Genomic DNA, 16,453 nt, shown 5'->3' with positions numbered 1-16,453 from the left:
TGTTCCACAATTAACAAATAACATCTTTGTGTTTGCCATTTTATTGCACAGTAAATTTCTTTCATGCTGTGATAATTTATCTCACAATTAATGTAATGGCTGCCTAAGGCCAGAGAATAACAGGTTTTCACCACTGGAAAGGGCCAACAAAGTTTTACATGCCATCTTAAAATTTTTTGTGTGAGCCTTGCTGTAATCATATTATCTTATTTCTTGCTGTACTTCTGTATTGACCATATTCCTAATTGACTGTTTTTTCTGTTTTTTTTCTTGCATTTTCCAGCTGCTTTTCATTCTGTTTTAGTCTTCATTCTTTCCCCCTGCCCCCTAACTCCCACTTCCTAAATGTTGTGTCTTGCCAGATGGTACTAAGAACATATTTCCTTCCATAAAATGACACAGTTCTAAGAGGCTATTTATATACTGATACTCAAATTCAATAGAAGTAAAATAGAACACAATGGACATGTATGAAGTCATGACTGGCTAAATCCTGTATTCAGGTACTAGAGAACTGGCATGTCTACACATACATTGAAGAGTGACTAAATTTAATGTGCATTAAGCAATTTTTAGCAGGTGTCTACACATGCAAGGACTAAGTGCTAAAGTTAGTGCACTTGGCACTAAAGTGCCCCTAGTGGCTGGGCAGGCCCAGCACTAAACATATATTAATATGCTTTAACTAGTCATGCCTAAATTTGATACTTGCATCTGTAGGTGTCAAATTTAGGCATAGTTAGCCTAATTTTGCCATTTTTAATGTGCATTAGGGGAGGGCATTAAATTAGGCTAAAGCACATTAATGTATCTTGTATAGATATGCCCAGTGTGTAGGCAACAGATCTATTTATACCTAATCCCACCACAGAATGTCATTACATGGCTACTTTTGTGAGGATTAGTCTGAAAAGCCCATTTTCTACTGCTTTCAAGGAAAGTAGAATCAAGATGGATTGTGCTACCCAACACTTTCTTCCAAGCCTGAGGTATTCTTCTATGTGCATTCATGCAGACACCATCCATCATTTACCCGATTGTTATAACAGCCATGCAACCTAAAAACAACTAAGAAATCATCATCAAAAAACTCACTTAGATGCCCAGATTAATGCTTTAAATCCCACTGTCATGCCACTACTTATTAAAAGTATACAATTTCTCAAAAAAATTACATATTTTACAGTTACAGGGTAAGTGTTTCCAGAGCTTTCTGAGTGTACCTGTGTAGCTGTCAGGCATTCTGTCTTTCTCTTTCCAGTGGTGAAAACCTGTTATTCTCTGGCCTTAGGCAGCCATTACATTAATTGTGTGATAAATTATCACAGCATGAAAGAAATTTACTGTGCAATAAAATGGCAAACACAAAGATGTTATTTGTTAATTGTGGAACATCTTTGTGTCTGGTTTGTCTTTGTGTGGCATGTATGCTCCGTTCTTCCTCGCTCAATCCAAGGGAAAGAGAGAGAGGGAGGAAGAGCAACTGGTTCCCTGACAGCCTGCCCAGCAGCAAGCTGTCAGGGATGCTTGCAGGCAGCCCTGTCTCAGTTGCCCCCTAAGAGTTCCTCAAAATGGTGCATCTCTGCCATGCTAAACATTCACGGAAGGACACATGATTTTTGAGATCTGGGATAAAATTCCATTACTCAGATTAACACTTCCTAGAGGGCTTCTATAGCTAGATCAGGGCATGGACTACAGTGTCCTGTACATAACTGTTCTTAACCTGTAGGTCTGACCAAGATTAAGCCCTGAGGTTCTTGCCTTGTGGATTCTGTGATCACTAATGATGATTAGAGTCATGGTGATAAAACACCCTTCTTAAAACATAAAGCTATTTTACTTCAGCAATAGAGACAAGAAAACAGTGAAAAAAAGGACTTTCAACCAACCTGTACAAATGTCTTTCTTACAGCCTGACTTACTATTCCCAAAAGAAATCTAGGAGGGCCTGGGATTTGGAGTCATCTTCAGTGGATCTTTAAATCTCTGTCTGGTTCCACAAAACAACTCTTCCCCCCCACCCCCCAAGGTCCTTTTAAAAAGCTTCCCAGCTTGTTTTGATCTATATTCACAAGCATTTTCCAGTGATGGCATTGTCTCTTGACAATTGTTTGCTGAGAAGTCACTGTTTTTTTTCATAAAGCCCCTTTTTACAGCAATATACTTTTACAATAAACTTCTCAATAAGTAGATTGATATAGTGTTCTTAAATTATTTCAGAGCAGCTTCAAATCTGTCATAATATAATCTAAGGTACTGGTAGTCCATAGCAACTACAAAAAAAAACAACACATTTGCTATTATCCTAGGATAAATAGCAAGAAAGCATTATTGTAAAACAAAACAAACAAACAACACTCCAAATCTTCCTTCTTTTCTTTTACAGATTCTTTTACAGATTCACTTTTGGGATTTCACAGTTCAATCAACATTGAGTGACCAAAAGTAGCTTAAAATCATAAAAGCCTGTTAGTGTTCCTACTAAGTAAAATAGACATTTCTAAAGAAGCTTCTTTAGTAAAAATATTTCACAACTATAGATGCTTCTTCATGGGGGATAGATACATCACTGATTAAATTTGATAAAATTTCATAAAAGCCATTTGTTTCAGGGTCTCCCTCCCCCCCTCCCCCCCGCATTTTATATGAAGTATTGTAAGACACATACTTCCAAAGGAATTCATCTTTCCAAATTCATTTGTACAGGGAATGTCTCTGGCATAATAAATAATAAATGACCTATAACACTGACAAAAAGGTGTGATCTCATGTTCAGAACCAAAACTGACATGGCAGAGATCAGTATTCTGTTCCCAGCTCTGTTACAGTCTTTTTGTAGGGATGATTGGACAGCATTTTCAGAAAGGTCTACCAGTTATTGGTGCCCAAGTTCAGACACCCACAACCTGATTATAACGAGACCCTGAACAACTGTCATAGCTCTCATTGAGCAATTGTGAGGAACTCAAGCAACATTTTGGTATCCAGTACTCAATAAGACAGTCAACACCCCTTTCTGTATATTCAGTCCAAAATCTGCCAGCTAACTGTTGTTTTTTTTTTTCTATTCATAACATTACAATTGTTTGTGTGCAAGCAGTGTATATAAATAATGGAAATAAAATTCATGAGAGATAACATTAACATCTAAACTCAACCTTTATTTCTGGGGCTCAATAGTTACAATCTAGGACTAAGACATTTTTCAAAAGCTGTGCCTGTCAAATAATATTAATCAGGTTAAATTATGCCTCATGAATATGTAATGTGTTTATTTGTTCATTATTGTGGTTTACATTTCCATTTATAAATAATGATCTGCTTTTATTGTTACAATAGATAAAAATTAGAGATATAATTTAAATAGCAGTTTTATTAGCGACCGTGTGGCTGAAAAACTGCAGGAACACATACATTTTTGTGTCATTATTTTTTCTCATGCAGTTTTTTTCCTTTCATATTTAGGGCTGTGCCTCCATGCATGTTATATATATATTGCACATTATATATATTGTTGTTAACACCTCATGTCCACATGAGGAAAAATTAAGCAAGAATCTTGAAGGATTATTTGTTTTAAAATCATAATATTGCTATTCATTCCCACACTTTTAAATTTGCCAGATGAACGTTCTATTCCATGAATACTTTACATGCTATGACTTCAACTGCTAGAGGATAATTACTATTTGTTTATTCAGAAGCAAAGATATTCTGATTGTTCTCTTGGTTTGACACTCATAGTTTTATCTGTATTTGCCTATGTTTACTGGTCATTCGTGTGAAGGGTTTAAAATAATAGCTCTTATATAATTAACCATAACTGCTGTGTTAAAATGCCATTAAAGTTGAGACAAACTCATGAACACTATGAAATACTGAATTAAGCCTTTCAAAGCATCTTTAACACAAGTCAAGGTTATCTGTTTAATATCCCATGGTAGTAACTAAAAGCACCAATTAAAGGGGCAATGATTAAGCTCATTCTTGTACTTCATTTTGAAACACATGGGGGAGCAGTGTTGGTCACATGGATTGATTATGCTGGCAAACCTGACCTGCTTCCCTACAGCAGTATTTAATAAGCATTTACTGAGCTCCAAGAAATCCAGACCCACTCATCAAGGTTTAAATCCTTACCGAGCTGTACTTTGGCAGGGTAGGGTGGCATGTTAGAAACTAACTTGTTCAGGGACACATAAGCATTTCTAGGCAAAAGCCTACTCTGTTAGATGCTATGAATAGACTTCAGACTAACACAGCTAAGTACCTCTTAGTTGTACTTTGGGGTCCATGAGTCTAGAAAAGGCCTGTTACAGAAACACAAAAAAGAGTCAGTTTAAAAGCAGATTTGCCTGTCTCAGACTTGCTTTTGGGGGTAAAGAAAAAGGTGAGATACAGAAGGGTGAAAGGAAAAAAATCAGAATTTAGTTAGAGGAGATCCTGCTGCTGGAGATGGCTCATATGATAAGGTTTTGTTAAATAGTATTTATTTTTTGTATTCCATTAAAACCCTAGCAGAGCTCAAAGTCCCAGTGTGTTGTGTACTGTGTAAGAAAAAGGCTCAAGTTACATTCTCAATAAAGAGAAACAGTACAGGAAAAGGATATAGAAAAATAACTACTGCAACAGTGCATATACATCATGCCACTTTCAACAATTCAAAAGTCTTGTTTGTGGACCATTTTGACCCTATGAAAGTAAGACTTAGAGTGGAAAACATGAGGGGATATAGTAACAGAAGCATGAGAATGGGAAGGGTAAAAGAAAGGGAAAAGAGACACTAAAGGGGAAACAAAACGGAGAAAGGAAGGATGGAAAGGAGCATAAGGAAGAGAGAGAAAGCCTTGACACTATCTTGAAATGTGATAAAATCATATTTTATCAAAATATGTACATTTAGCAAAATAGCTGGAATATACTACTGATCTTGTTGAGGTTGCATTGATTCATGTAAGGATTGATTTTGGCCCACTATACTGTGTCTAGTACTGACTGGAGCAATTACACATTTCTCCTATCAAAAACAACCTTTAAAATGCACCCTTTCCCTTTCCATATCCCAGTAATAATGGAAAATTGTTTAAATTTCACATGCATGACTGTTATGTCCCTATGGTCAAAATAATGTCTGAACTTTAGGATTTGCCAGTTAAAGATACCCAAGATCACCCAAGAAACCTCCTGGTTGCACCAGCTGCTCTTACATTATTTTTGAGGAAATTGCACACTAAGATAAGTGCAAGACAAATAATTACCATGCTTTAAAAACAAGAAACGTGGGCTATGGTAATCCTAAAATGTCTTATATATGATGGAGGCAGAACTCCCAGTCCCACCGAGGCATCAGGCTCCAATATTGATACATACCACATCGTCACTGAACTGAATAACAGACTGTAACATTTAAAGTTCATCCACCTCTAACTCTACCAATATGCCATCACCTGCTTGTAGTGCCCCTCTGTTGTCTACATTGGACTGACAAGGAGATCCCAGTGTGAAAGAATGAATGAATATTGAATGAATACCAATCTGACATCTGTCACAACCCAAAGTTGTGATTTTCTGTTTGTGTGCGCTTTGGCATTGCTAAATTATTTTCCCGCTAAATTGCAGCTTCTTTGCACGGTAGAGCTCTCTGCTGCAGAGGAGAGCTCTGGTGCAACGGAGTATTTCCCGCCAATTTGAAGCTTTCTTTGCAGGGTGCATTTCTCTGCTGCAGAGGAGAAATGCTCGTTGCAAAGAGATCCCGCCATTCGTATTATAATTCGAGCCCCATTATTGGCTTATGCTAAATTATTCATACATGGCGGCTAGTGATTGGCTGGCTAGCCATATAAAAAGCTTGAGTGGTTTCCGCCCAAGCTGGAGATCTCCAAGAATCTCAGGAGGATCCTGAGAACCCCAATTCCGAGAATTCCGGGAGAAATCCGAGAGAATTCCGGCAAGGAGTCCATGATTACCTCGTGGATTTCTATGTAAATCTCGGACCGAATGGTGGTCAAATCAGCCATTAAGAGCCTCTCCCCGTTGCCGATAAATTCCTAGACGTATCCCTACCTGTATACTAAAGATTTAAACCCCCACCGGACCCGCGGAGCCTTAACAACTCCGTGGTTGAGGGAACCGAAGAGTATTATCGTACGAACCCACGGAGATTCAGCCACTCCGGGGGAACCGAGCCCACGGAGCCTTAACAACTCCGGGGGAATTAAATCCACGGAGCTTCGACAACTCCGGGGAAAGAGCTGACTTGTTGTAATCCTCCAACGGGGATTCAAGCAGAGCTGTGCCTGGAAAGCTGTCCAGCCTACACCACTACCATCTTTGGTGTAAGTAAATAATCTTTTAATCAACCACTACGTGTCCGTGACTGATTCTAGCTCGCCGCCCGCTCTCTCCGACCCCACGTGCCCAGGCTGCTGGCCACAGCCTGCGTGCACAAAAATGGGCCCCGGCTCGCCCGCGCCCGGCCCGCACAACATCAACTGCAGAAAGATACGCAGGCCTGTGGCAAAACACTTCAACCTCCCTGGACATTGTTGACCAGAAGGTAGCTATTCTTAGGCCACAAATCTTAAAAAAAAACCTGATATGAACCATAAATTGTGGAATAAGGCATCACCAACAAACTGGATTGTTAAGTATGGTTTAATGGGGACTAGGGAGTCTTATCGCATTATCAGGATTAGCTTTTGTGAGTCTTGTTTCTATGTGTTTATTGCTTGCTTGTTGGCCTCTGCCTGCGCTGACTCTCTTCCCCCTCTCTCCCCATCCTTTCTGTCTTGTGTATTCAAATTGCTCTCTGCTCCCTATACGCTGGTTTGTGCACGTCTTTTCACAGCTGATGAAGTTAGCTTCAGTCCATGCAGGCTGGTGCTATATATAGAATCTATGTTGGTTAGTCTATAAGGTGCAAATTTGCCCTGCCTTCAGCAGGAACACAGTCCAGTGAATCACAACAAAAGGCTACAAATCATTCTGCAAGTCAAGCTGAAAAAAATGTTAGCAAAACTAAAAGGTACCAACAGTTCCAGTGTGAGGCTTGCAACCCTGATTTACACTGCAATTTATATTACCTAAGTGCATTGCTTTAGGTTCCCTAGACTCACATAGATCAAAGCAAAAAAATAGGTTTCAGCACTGCTTTTCTTTTTTTTTCTTTCCAAGAAGCAACTAAAAAACTTAGAACTTCAATGTGCCTACAATGACCTTAAGGCAAGAAAAGAGAAATAATCAATGAAATAAAATTAGATTCCTGTTTTTATATAACTTCCCCCCCCTCCCCCACCATGTAGTTAAATCATAAAATTAACAGTAAGAAACCTCTTCTATTCCATGTTTTCCCTCATTTTACACTTAAAGGAAACATGCTTTTTCATGAATGCAAAAAGCTTATTAGTCAAGAGTGGGATTCAAACCTAATGCAGTTAAGGATTGACATGACACCTCATTTAATTAATGACAGAAAGGTTTTAATAACTATACCACAAGCGAGTTTTACAACTAAATGACTGAAAAAGACTTCTTCCCAATATTCAGAAAACAAACTATTACAAAAGTCCTAATATATGTTAGCTGCAAGAGTGTCTCTCACTAATGCAGTTAGGAAGTGGTTTCTGTCTTTTCAGACTTCAGTGAGCATGGATCCATCACCTGGGAATGATTAGCTGGGTTCAGAATGATTCTTCTATTTCTCCTGGAGTGCACACCTTGCTAGCAAATCTGTTTTGTTCTTATATTGTTCAATTGTATAGCTTCAAAGTATTCCTCTTTGATAGCTGGTCAATTAAAGTCTGAACAAATCAGGTAGGAAGGGACCATCATATTACAATTACTAACTCCTCGGATCCTGTTTTGAGTAATCCAGGTGTGAAACTTGTTTTTTCAAGCTTTTGATCAGTCCAGAGGTAACACTTCAGTCAAATAGGATGGATCTTGATTGACTGAATGGAATACCTTGGGACATTGATCATAGGACACTGTCTTGGGTAGTTGTTTTAACAATGCAGAAGAATCCACAATAGTCTGCACTGGTGATGGTCTATGGAGACATTTGCAAAACCCCAGACAGACATTGAATGCCTGTTCTGAGAAATATTCCTTAACCAAGGGAGGATGTGTCAAGGAAGATAGAGTCACACAGAGATATGCAGTTAATTTATGAATGGTTTAGCATAATAAAACATTGGGTACATTTGCAAGTAGCACAGGAGATGAAACCAATTGGGCGTGTTTTATTCTGCATGGTCCCAGTCATGATCTTGCATTCTTGTGCAAGATGCACTGTTATTTTAATTTGGTCATTTTAAATTTCATGTGTAGGTCTGGCCAAGTTTTCAGTCATCACTTATATTAAATGTTTCATACTTAAAGAATATTGTTATCCCCCCTTTATTGGCAACTTCTAATACTGTAGGACAGGTTTTTATTTATGTCTATTTTCTGTGGTCCGAGCTGCTACTGGTACAGAAAGTGGTGCCTCGTATGTTCCCTGTGAAACTCACAGAGAAAACAGCAACAGACTGCATTATAGCATTTATCTACTCAAGTAATTTTTAGAGCTTCCTCATTTTTTGATTTTACTTGCATGCATCTACAGTGGAGATGGGCTTATGCAAGATACAGAACACCTTTTTGAAGTCTTGAGCACCTCTGTAGCTGTGGGGAGAAATAATGCTTTTTCCCTCTTCCCCTTGTTACTATAGTCAATGATAGTGAACTAAAGCTAATAGCAGCAGCCCTTAAGCTAAAGGCTACTCTTATTTAATAAACACCAACTTCAGTGGAGTTGCTCACATATTAACAAGATTAGAACTGGTTTCCCTGAGGAGATAGAACCTGGGTAACAGAAATCCAGACTTCCTATGCTGCTGTGACTAACTGGGATAATTATACCTATTATCTTCCTTACAGAAATGTAGACACGTAATCTATTAATGCTTACAGAGCATTTTGTGATTCCCATATGGAGATTCATATGGAAAGGAAACATTATTAATTTTAATAGAAATTAATCTAGATTTAGAAGGTACCTGTTTAGGGGAAAGAGAGTAGTTCATGCCTCATGGCCTTTTATTCCTGACTCAATCTACTGAGATTTTCCAACAGGAAAGCCAATTATGGCATGTGTCCGAGGAGGAATTGGATATAAACAAACAACTCTTTGCCATGAGCTGCAAAGCAGGCACCAGACAATACTGAAAAACACTTTTGGAGCTACTGGACTAGGTTTCTTTCTACAGAACAGTGTAAAAATGTTTTGTCTTATGCAGTACAGCTTCATTAAGTCATTCAGTTCCCAATAGAAGAAAACTATGTTAATATGCCATAATATTTTGAATCTAGATTAGAAATTCCAGGATTCAGTGGTTGCCATTAACAAGTCATGATGGCCTATGAAGTAGATACCTTGGTCATTTCCTGTTTATTCTCAATATTGCTTGCAGCAATATTACAGCTGACCACCAACAAGCTTCCAGCCAGAGTGAAGCTAAACTACTAAATGGATGGTAAACTGTTTAATCTCAGCCAAAACTAAGACCACCCTGACCACAGTCATTGAGCTCCAGTACACTGATGATGCTGTAGTGTGTGCCCACTTGGAAGCAGACCTTCAGACAATCGTTCAGGTCTTTTCAGGAAATGGGCCTGATGCTTAACATTCCAAAGACTAAGATCCTCCACCAACAAGCTCATAATAAACAGTCTCCAGCTCCAGTAATCCAGATCCATGGTGAAACTCTGGAGAACATTGAGTATTTCCCATACCTCAGAAGCCATCTCTTGCAGAAGGCTGACGTTGATGAAGAAATCCAACATCACCTCAAATATGCAAGTGAAGCCTTTGGATGTCTAAAGAAACAGGTATTCGAAGATCGCAACATCAGATCCAAACCCAAGCTCATGGTTTATCAAGCAGTCATGACCCCACCTTACTTAGGGAGCTGAGACATGGATAATGTACAGGAGGCATCTAAAGTTGTTGGAAAAGTACCATCAACGCTGCCTGCAGAAGATTCTCTGAATTCAGTGGGAAGAGAGATGTACCAATGTTAGCATCCTCCTGCAAGCCAACACCACAACTATTGAGGCAATGATCATCTGGCATCAACAACTGGGACAGCCATGTCACCCAGATTTCTGACTCTAGGTTCACAAAGTAAGTTTTATTTTCCTAGCTCAGCCAAAGTGTACACTCAACAGGAGGGCAGAGAAAGCATGGGGCTAGGGAGGTATAGGCTGCGGGTCAGGAATGAGGGGGACAAGCAGGGCTGGGGAGGCAGGGGCTGTGGGTTGGAAATGAGGACCATCAGTAGGACTGGGGCATAGTAGGTCAGGAGTGAGAGGCAGCAGCAGTGTTGGGGGGGACTGTGGCTTAGGAGTGAAGGGCAGAAGCAGGGCATGGGCATATCGCTCTCTCCCAATCATATACCCCTTCCCCTCATTCTTCCCCTTCCCCCACCCCCACTCCCTGAACTCCTTCCCTCCACCCCCCACTCCCTCCTCTCCCTCCCCGCAGGTGTCCTCCTTTTTTGATACTGGAAATATGAGAGCCCTATACATCATGTGATAACCTGGAAAAGCTCATTAAAGAATCTATGTGCTATACACTCGTGGAAGGTAAGATTCTGAACCACAGCCAGCATGGCTTTGTTGCGGGTAGATTTTGTCTTACCAATCTTGTCTTCTTCTATGATAAGGTCTCTCACCACCTGGACATGGGAGACAAGGTAGATGTTATATACCTAGATTTCCAAAAGACTTCTGATCTAGTATCCTGCCATATCCTTGTGGGAAAACTGGAAGATTGTGGGCTTGGTTGCTCAACGGTTCAGTGGGTGGGAAACTGGCTACAGGGTACAACCCAGAGAGTTCTCGTGAATGGATCTGTGTCATCCTGGTGCAAATTGGCCAATGGTGTCCTTCAGGGGTCCGTGCTTGGACTGGTGCTTTTCAACATCTTTATCAATAATTTGGATGGGGGAGTGAAAAGCTTGCTGGCCAAATTCATGGATAACACGAAGTTATGGGGCAGTGTAGTCACATCAGAAGATAGATTCCAGATACAGGCAGACCTGGATAGGCTCAAGAGTTGGGCAGACTGGAACCAAATGAAGTTTAACACTTCCAATTGTAAGGTGCTCCCATCTGGGGGCAAACAACCCTCAACATACATACAGGCTCAGTGGTGACAGCTTGACATTCACCATGGCCGAAAGGGACCTAGGGGTGATGATTCACCATGGCATGAATATGAGCCGTCAGTGTAAGGCAGTGGTCAGCAGGGCAAATAACAACCTGGCATGCATCAACCAATGTGTCTCATGTAAAACTGAGAAAGTGATACTCCTGCTGTACTCAGCACTGGTGAGACTGCAGTTGGAGTACTGCATCCAGTTCTGGGTGCTGCACTTCAATAAGGACATGGAAAAACTTGAGAAGGTCCAGAAAAGAGCCACTCATATGATCAGGGACTTGTAAGGCAAGCCATACAAGGAAAGGGTGAGGGACCTGGGCCTCTTTAGCCTAATGAAGAGAAGGTTGAGAGGGGACTTGATAGTGGCTTACCACTATATCAGAGGAATGCATCAGGAGCTCAGTGAACAACTGTTCACTAGGGAACCCACAAGGAAGACCAGGACCAATGGGTACAAACTCCTGGAAGGCCTCTTCGGGCTAAATACCAGGAAAAACTCCTTCACAGTCAGGGTGTCCAGACTGTGAAATAAACTCTCTCCAGAGGTGGTGCAGTCACTTACCCTAGAGGTTTTCAAGAGGAGAGTGGACAGTCACTTAACCCCAGTTGTCTTCCTGCCTTGAGTGGGGGGGGCTGGACCTGACGAACTGCAAGGTCCCTTCCAGCCCCTAACAATCTATGTAAGGAACCCAGAACTGCTGCACAGATCACCATCTTGTCAGATCCATATAAACATCCGGTGTGCTTCAACACACCTAAATAAATCAATAAATACATAAATTAAAAAGCAAAAAGCAATGCAAAGGACTCTCAACATCAAATCTCTTCAAGACCCAAAAGTCTGCAAGGATCTCCAACACTACCTCCATGGAAAGCTCTCTGCCCTGTCCACAAACAAAGGCAACACTGAAGAACTCTGGAAGGGGTTTCAAGCTGCTGTCCATGCAGTCTGTGCTGAGTCCATTGGTTATACCACCTGTCAACACCACCTGTCACCAAGATGAGAGCAATACCAAGATCCAAGCCCTCCTATACTGGATGAGAAGGGTTTATTCTGCTTGGCAAGATGATACCTCATCTCAGCAGAAGATGTATCAGCTCCTCAAAGTCAAAGCACTAACAAAGATGCAGGAAATCAAAAGTCAGTGGTGGCAAGATAAAGCCAAAGAGATCCAGCTCTATGCTGACAAACATAACATACATAGTTTTTTTTTTCTGGGCAACAAAAGACACCTACAGCCCAGTTTCCCATGGCCCTACTTTAATGTGATAAAAGGATGGATCAACACTCTTCAAATACAGTAAACTTATCCAATCTATATGGAAAAAGCACTCTGAGGCACTCCTGAACTGTGAGTCCACTGTGGCGGATACCACTATTGCATCCATCCCCCAACACCCTGAAAAATGATTCCTCACCAACCCTCTTGTCCTTAAAGAAGTCTGGTGTGCCCTCAAGGAAACTAAGAACAAGGCCATTGGACCATATGGTATACCTGCTGATATCTACAATGCTGGTGGCAAGGAACCAGTACTGAGACTCCACAAATGTATTCTGCTTATTTGGAACAATGAAGAGATCCCTGGGGACCTGAGGAATGTCAAGAAAATGACCATCTTCCAAGAAAGGAGATAAGTCTGTGTGTGGGAATTACTGAGGTATCACCCTCCTTTCCACAGAAAGGAAAATCCTTGCCCTCATTCACCTGAATCATCTTCTACCTCTTGCTATGGAAGTCCTTCCAAAATCTCAGTGTGGTTTCAAACCATCCTGTTGCCCTCCAGATCCAAGAAAAGTGTTAAGAACAACACCAGGACCTGCATATGGCCTTCTTTCATCTCACTAAGGCCTTTGATTCCAACAATCATAAAATCTTGTGGAAAATCCTGGCCACATTTGGATGTCTGGAAATGCACAAGGTCCTGAGGCTCCTCCATGTTCAGATGACAGCAACTATCCTGTGTAGCAGATCGGATGCAGATCCATTTGTCATCTGAAATGAGGTCAAGCAAGGATGTGTTCTTGCCCCAACTCTGTTCTCCATAATTCTGACAGCCATCTTGGTGCTCATTAAAGATCACCTTCCTTCTGGAATTGATATTGAATACTGAAATGACAGAGGGCTCCTCAACCTGGGATGTTTTCAGTCAAAAAACAAATTACTCAAAACAACCATCCTTGTGTGTGTGTAGACAAAACAGAGGCCCTACATTGAAGCAGTGGGTTTTTAAACACAACACTTCTATTTAGGGCCAAGTAAACCCCCGTGTCATGCACACCCATACACTTACCTGCCTCTCCAATGGCGGGGTTGGGAGGGGGAGCTGCCGGTGGGCAGAGCAGTCCCTGGGCTGCTGGGGTGGGGTGGGGGGGGATGGTGCTTCCCTCTATGACAGCAGTGGTGCCCCCACCAGGCAGCATCCACCCACAGGCACCTGGCTCAGGTGGCCCCAGGGGAGACCGCAGCCATGGAGGGAAGCACTGGGCCCCCAAGCAGCTCAGGCAGGCAGGCTCCAGGGGAAAAACAAACAAAGAAACAAAAATATCAGGCTTGCCCCCTTTTTTTTTTTCTTGGCAAAGCCTGCTTTCCCAGGCTGCTGCCAGGCTGCCTACACACGCTTTCTGCAGAGACCCTGAGCTGGCTGGAGCCTGGTGCTTTTCTCCATGGATGTAGGGCAACAAACTAAAACACCTCAAAGGAGTTTTAGTTTGCTGTGCCCCAAGTCATTTAAGGCACATTACTGCCAAATTTGCTACAACAGCTGGAATTACTGTGCAATACGCCACCGACGCATCCAAACACCATTAAAGCAGGTTAAATGCTTTTGCACTGCTTTAAATTGTCATGCACACATGCCTCTCAGTTTGTCTACACATGGCCCTTGACTTTCAACATGCCAATGACTGTACCATCATTGCATACACTAAGGAAAACCTCCAGACTATGCTGGATCTTTCTGGAGAAGCCTACTGAACTTTGGGCTTCTCTCTCAACATCATTAAGTATATATGTATAAAGTATATATATAAAGTACCTGATCAGCCTGCTTCAGACCATAAATATGCTCCACCCCCAAATTACCACTGAGGGAAAGACCATGGGGGTAGTCAAGCACTCCCCCTACCTCAGCAGCCATTTCATTCAGAGAGTGAACACTGATGAAGAGATCCAGCACAGGATCCTGTGCACAAGTGTCTTCTTTGGGAAATTGCTTTGGTGTGTCTTTATTTATCTCAATCTCTGGAAAGACACCAAGATCCAGGTCTACAATGCAGTCATCATTCTCACTGTCCTCTACAGACATCAAACATGGGTGACCTACTATTGTTATCTCAAGAGCCTGGAGAGGTATCACCAATGATGCCTCTGGAAAATCCTCCACATGAAATGGGAAGATCAATGCACAAATGCCAGCTTCCTTCCTGAAGCCAATGTTATCAGCATTGAGTTGTTCATCCTTAAGCACCAAATTTCACTGGAGCAGACATTGTGTGAGGATGCCTGATTCCTGACTCCCAAAACAAGTGCTCTGCACCTAGCTTAGTAATGGCCTGAGATTTCATGGTAGCCAGAGGAAATGCTACAAGGACACACTGAAGACATACCTCAAGGATGCCAATGTCAAGGTTTGGGAGGAACTAGCTGCTGATTGACTCCAATGGCACCACAAGTCCAACTAAGTTGCTGCCCATTTCAAGGTAAAGTGTCTTACCCTAAAAGAAGAGAAAAGAAAGTGGAGGAAGGAAAAGGAGAAGAATCCTGACCTACACTCTACCCTCTTCTGTGTAAAGACCTACAACTTCTGTGGACAGGTCTGTGGCTCAAGGACTTGAGTCTTAAATTATCTCGAGCCCCATCAATGAGCTTTGGTAAAGATCATCCTCAAATTGAGGAATTGCCAATGATAACAACACCAAGTAAGGGAGATGCAGCATGGACAGGAGGTAGTTAATAAGAAATCCTGGAATTTGCAGAAACTGTTTTGCTGAATGTTCCTTTAAGGTTGATCCACTCATGTAATGTCAAGTCAACATTAAAGGATCAGTTGAAAGAAAGGAATAAATCTCCTCCTAGAATGAAACTACCACTTCAAAGAAAAATTGGAATCAGTCTGTTTCCATTTAAGATGTGCGGAAGGGGAATGATTATTTAACTAACATGCTTCATTCTTTCCAACTATGCAGAAACAAATACTAAGAAATATGGGTACCAGGCTGAAGTTTATTCAAAAAAGAGGTTACGAGAAAAAAGCAGCTTAAATTGCTGAGCGAAAACTTAAAATATGTAACATTAAAAACACATTTTTCTAGATGCTACACATTTTTATTTGCTGCCATATCAACAAAGGCCCTAGTCCCTTTTGCTACAAAGCATATTCTCCTGTTTGTGATGTCATACTTATTTTTTAAATATAATTTTAATTCTGCAAATACTTAAGTTACACACATGTGAATAATTCCTGCAAGTGGGATTTCCCATACAAGTGATTTCAGGACAAGAAATTGTATATCCTCAATTTTCCATTAGCAATTAATGCTGCTACATTACTTCCAAACCCCTTCAGAAAAAGGCTGAATACACAGACATTATGGGACTTTTTTCTGTATAGAGAAGGACCTAATACAATACTTATTATGAAAAAGTTAGCCTCAAAGTCAGTGTGCTCAAAGTTCCCACCACATCACAGCCACAGACACTACTGATCTACTCTACTAAGAAAAACCTGGTTGTATCCACTCTTGCTGACTTTTTTTCTGGTCATCACAAGCAGATCTCCTATCCTGAAAATTCAGCTCCCCTTTTCCTCTATTCTGTTCCTCATTTCTTTAAATTCTCCACAACCTACCTTTACTTTCAAGAAACCTGGCAGTATAATCAAGCTAATTTCATAGTCACTTCAAGTGTAGCCTTTAATACTGCCTAACAGCATTCTGGACATGCTTATCTATTCCTGAGGCGTTATACAGGGGGAATCTTGCAGATAAGGGTCTAAGTAGACACAAAGAACAGATAGATTATCTAGTTCCTGCTGATGGAGGTTGATTTGTTTATAACACCACTTTAGGACTGAGACAGCATTAAATTGTTATTGTTCCTGCAAGAGAGGATGAGCATATATGAGATAATCAGAATGTGTGTATATAGAGAGAAAAATAGAGAAAACCCACACTAACATCATCCTTCCTAAAATATCCACAGATAGAAAAAGAAATGAAGGTTTTGTTGTTGGTTTTTTTCCATTTGT

Source organism: Alligator mississippiensis, chromosome 3, assembly GCF_030867095.1.
Source record: "Alligator mississippiensis isolate rAllMis1 chromosome 3, rAllMis1, whole genome shotgun sequence".
NCBI classification, from domain to species: Eukaryota; Metazoa; Chordata; order Crocodylia; family Alligatoridae; genus Alligator; species Alligator mississippiensis.
The sequence above is the reverse complement of the archived record's forward strand: the minus strand, read 5'-3'. Positions refer to the sequence as shown.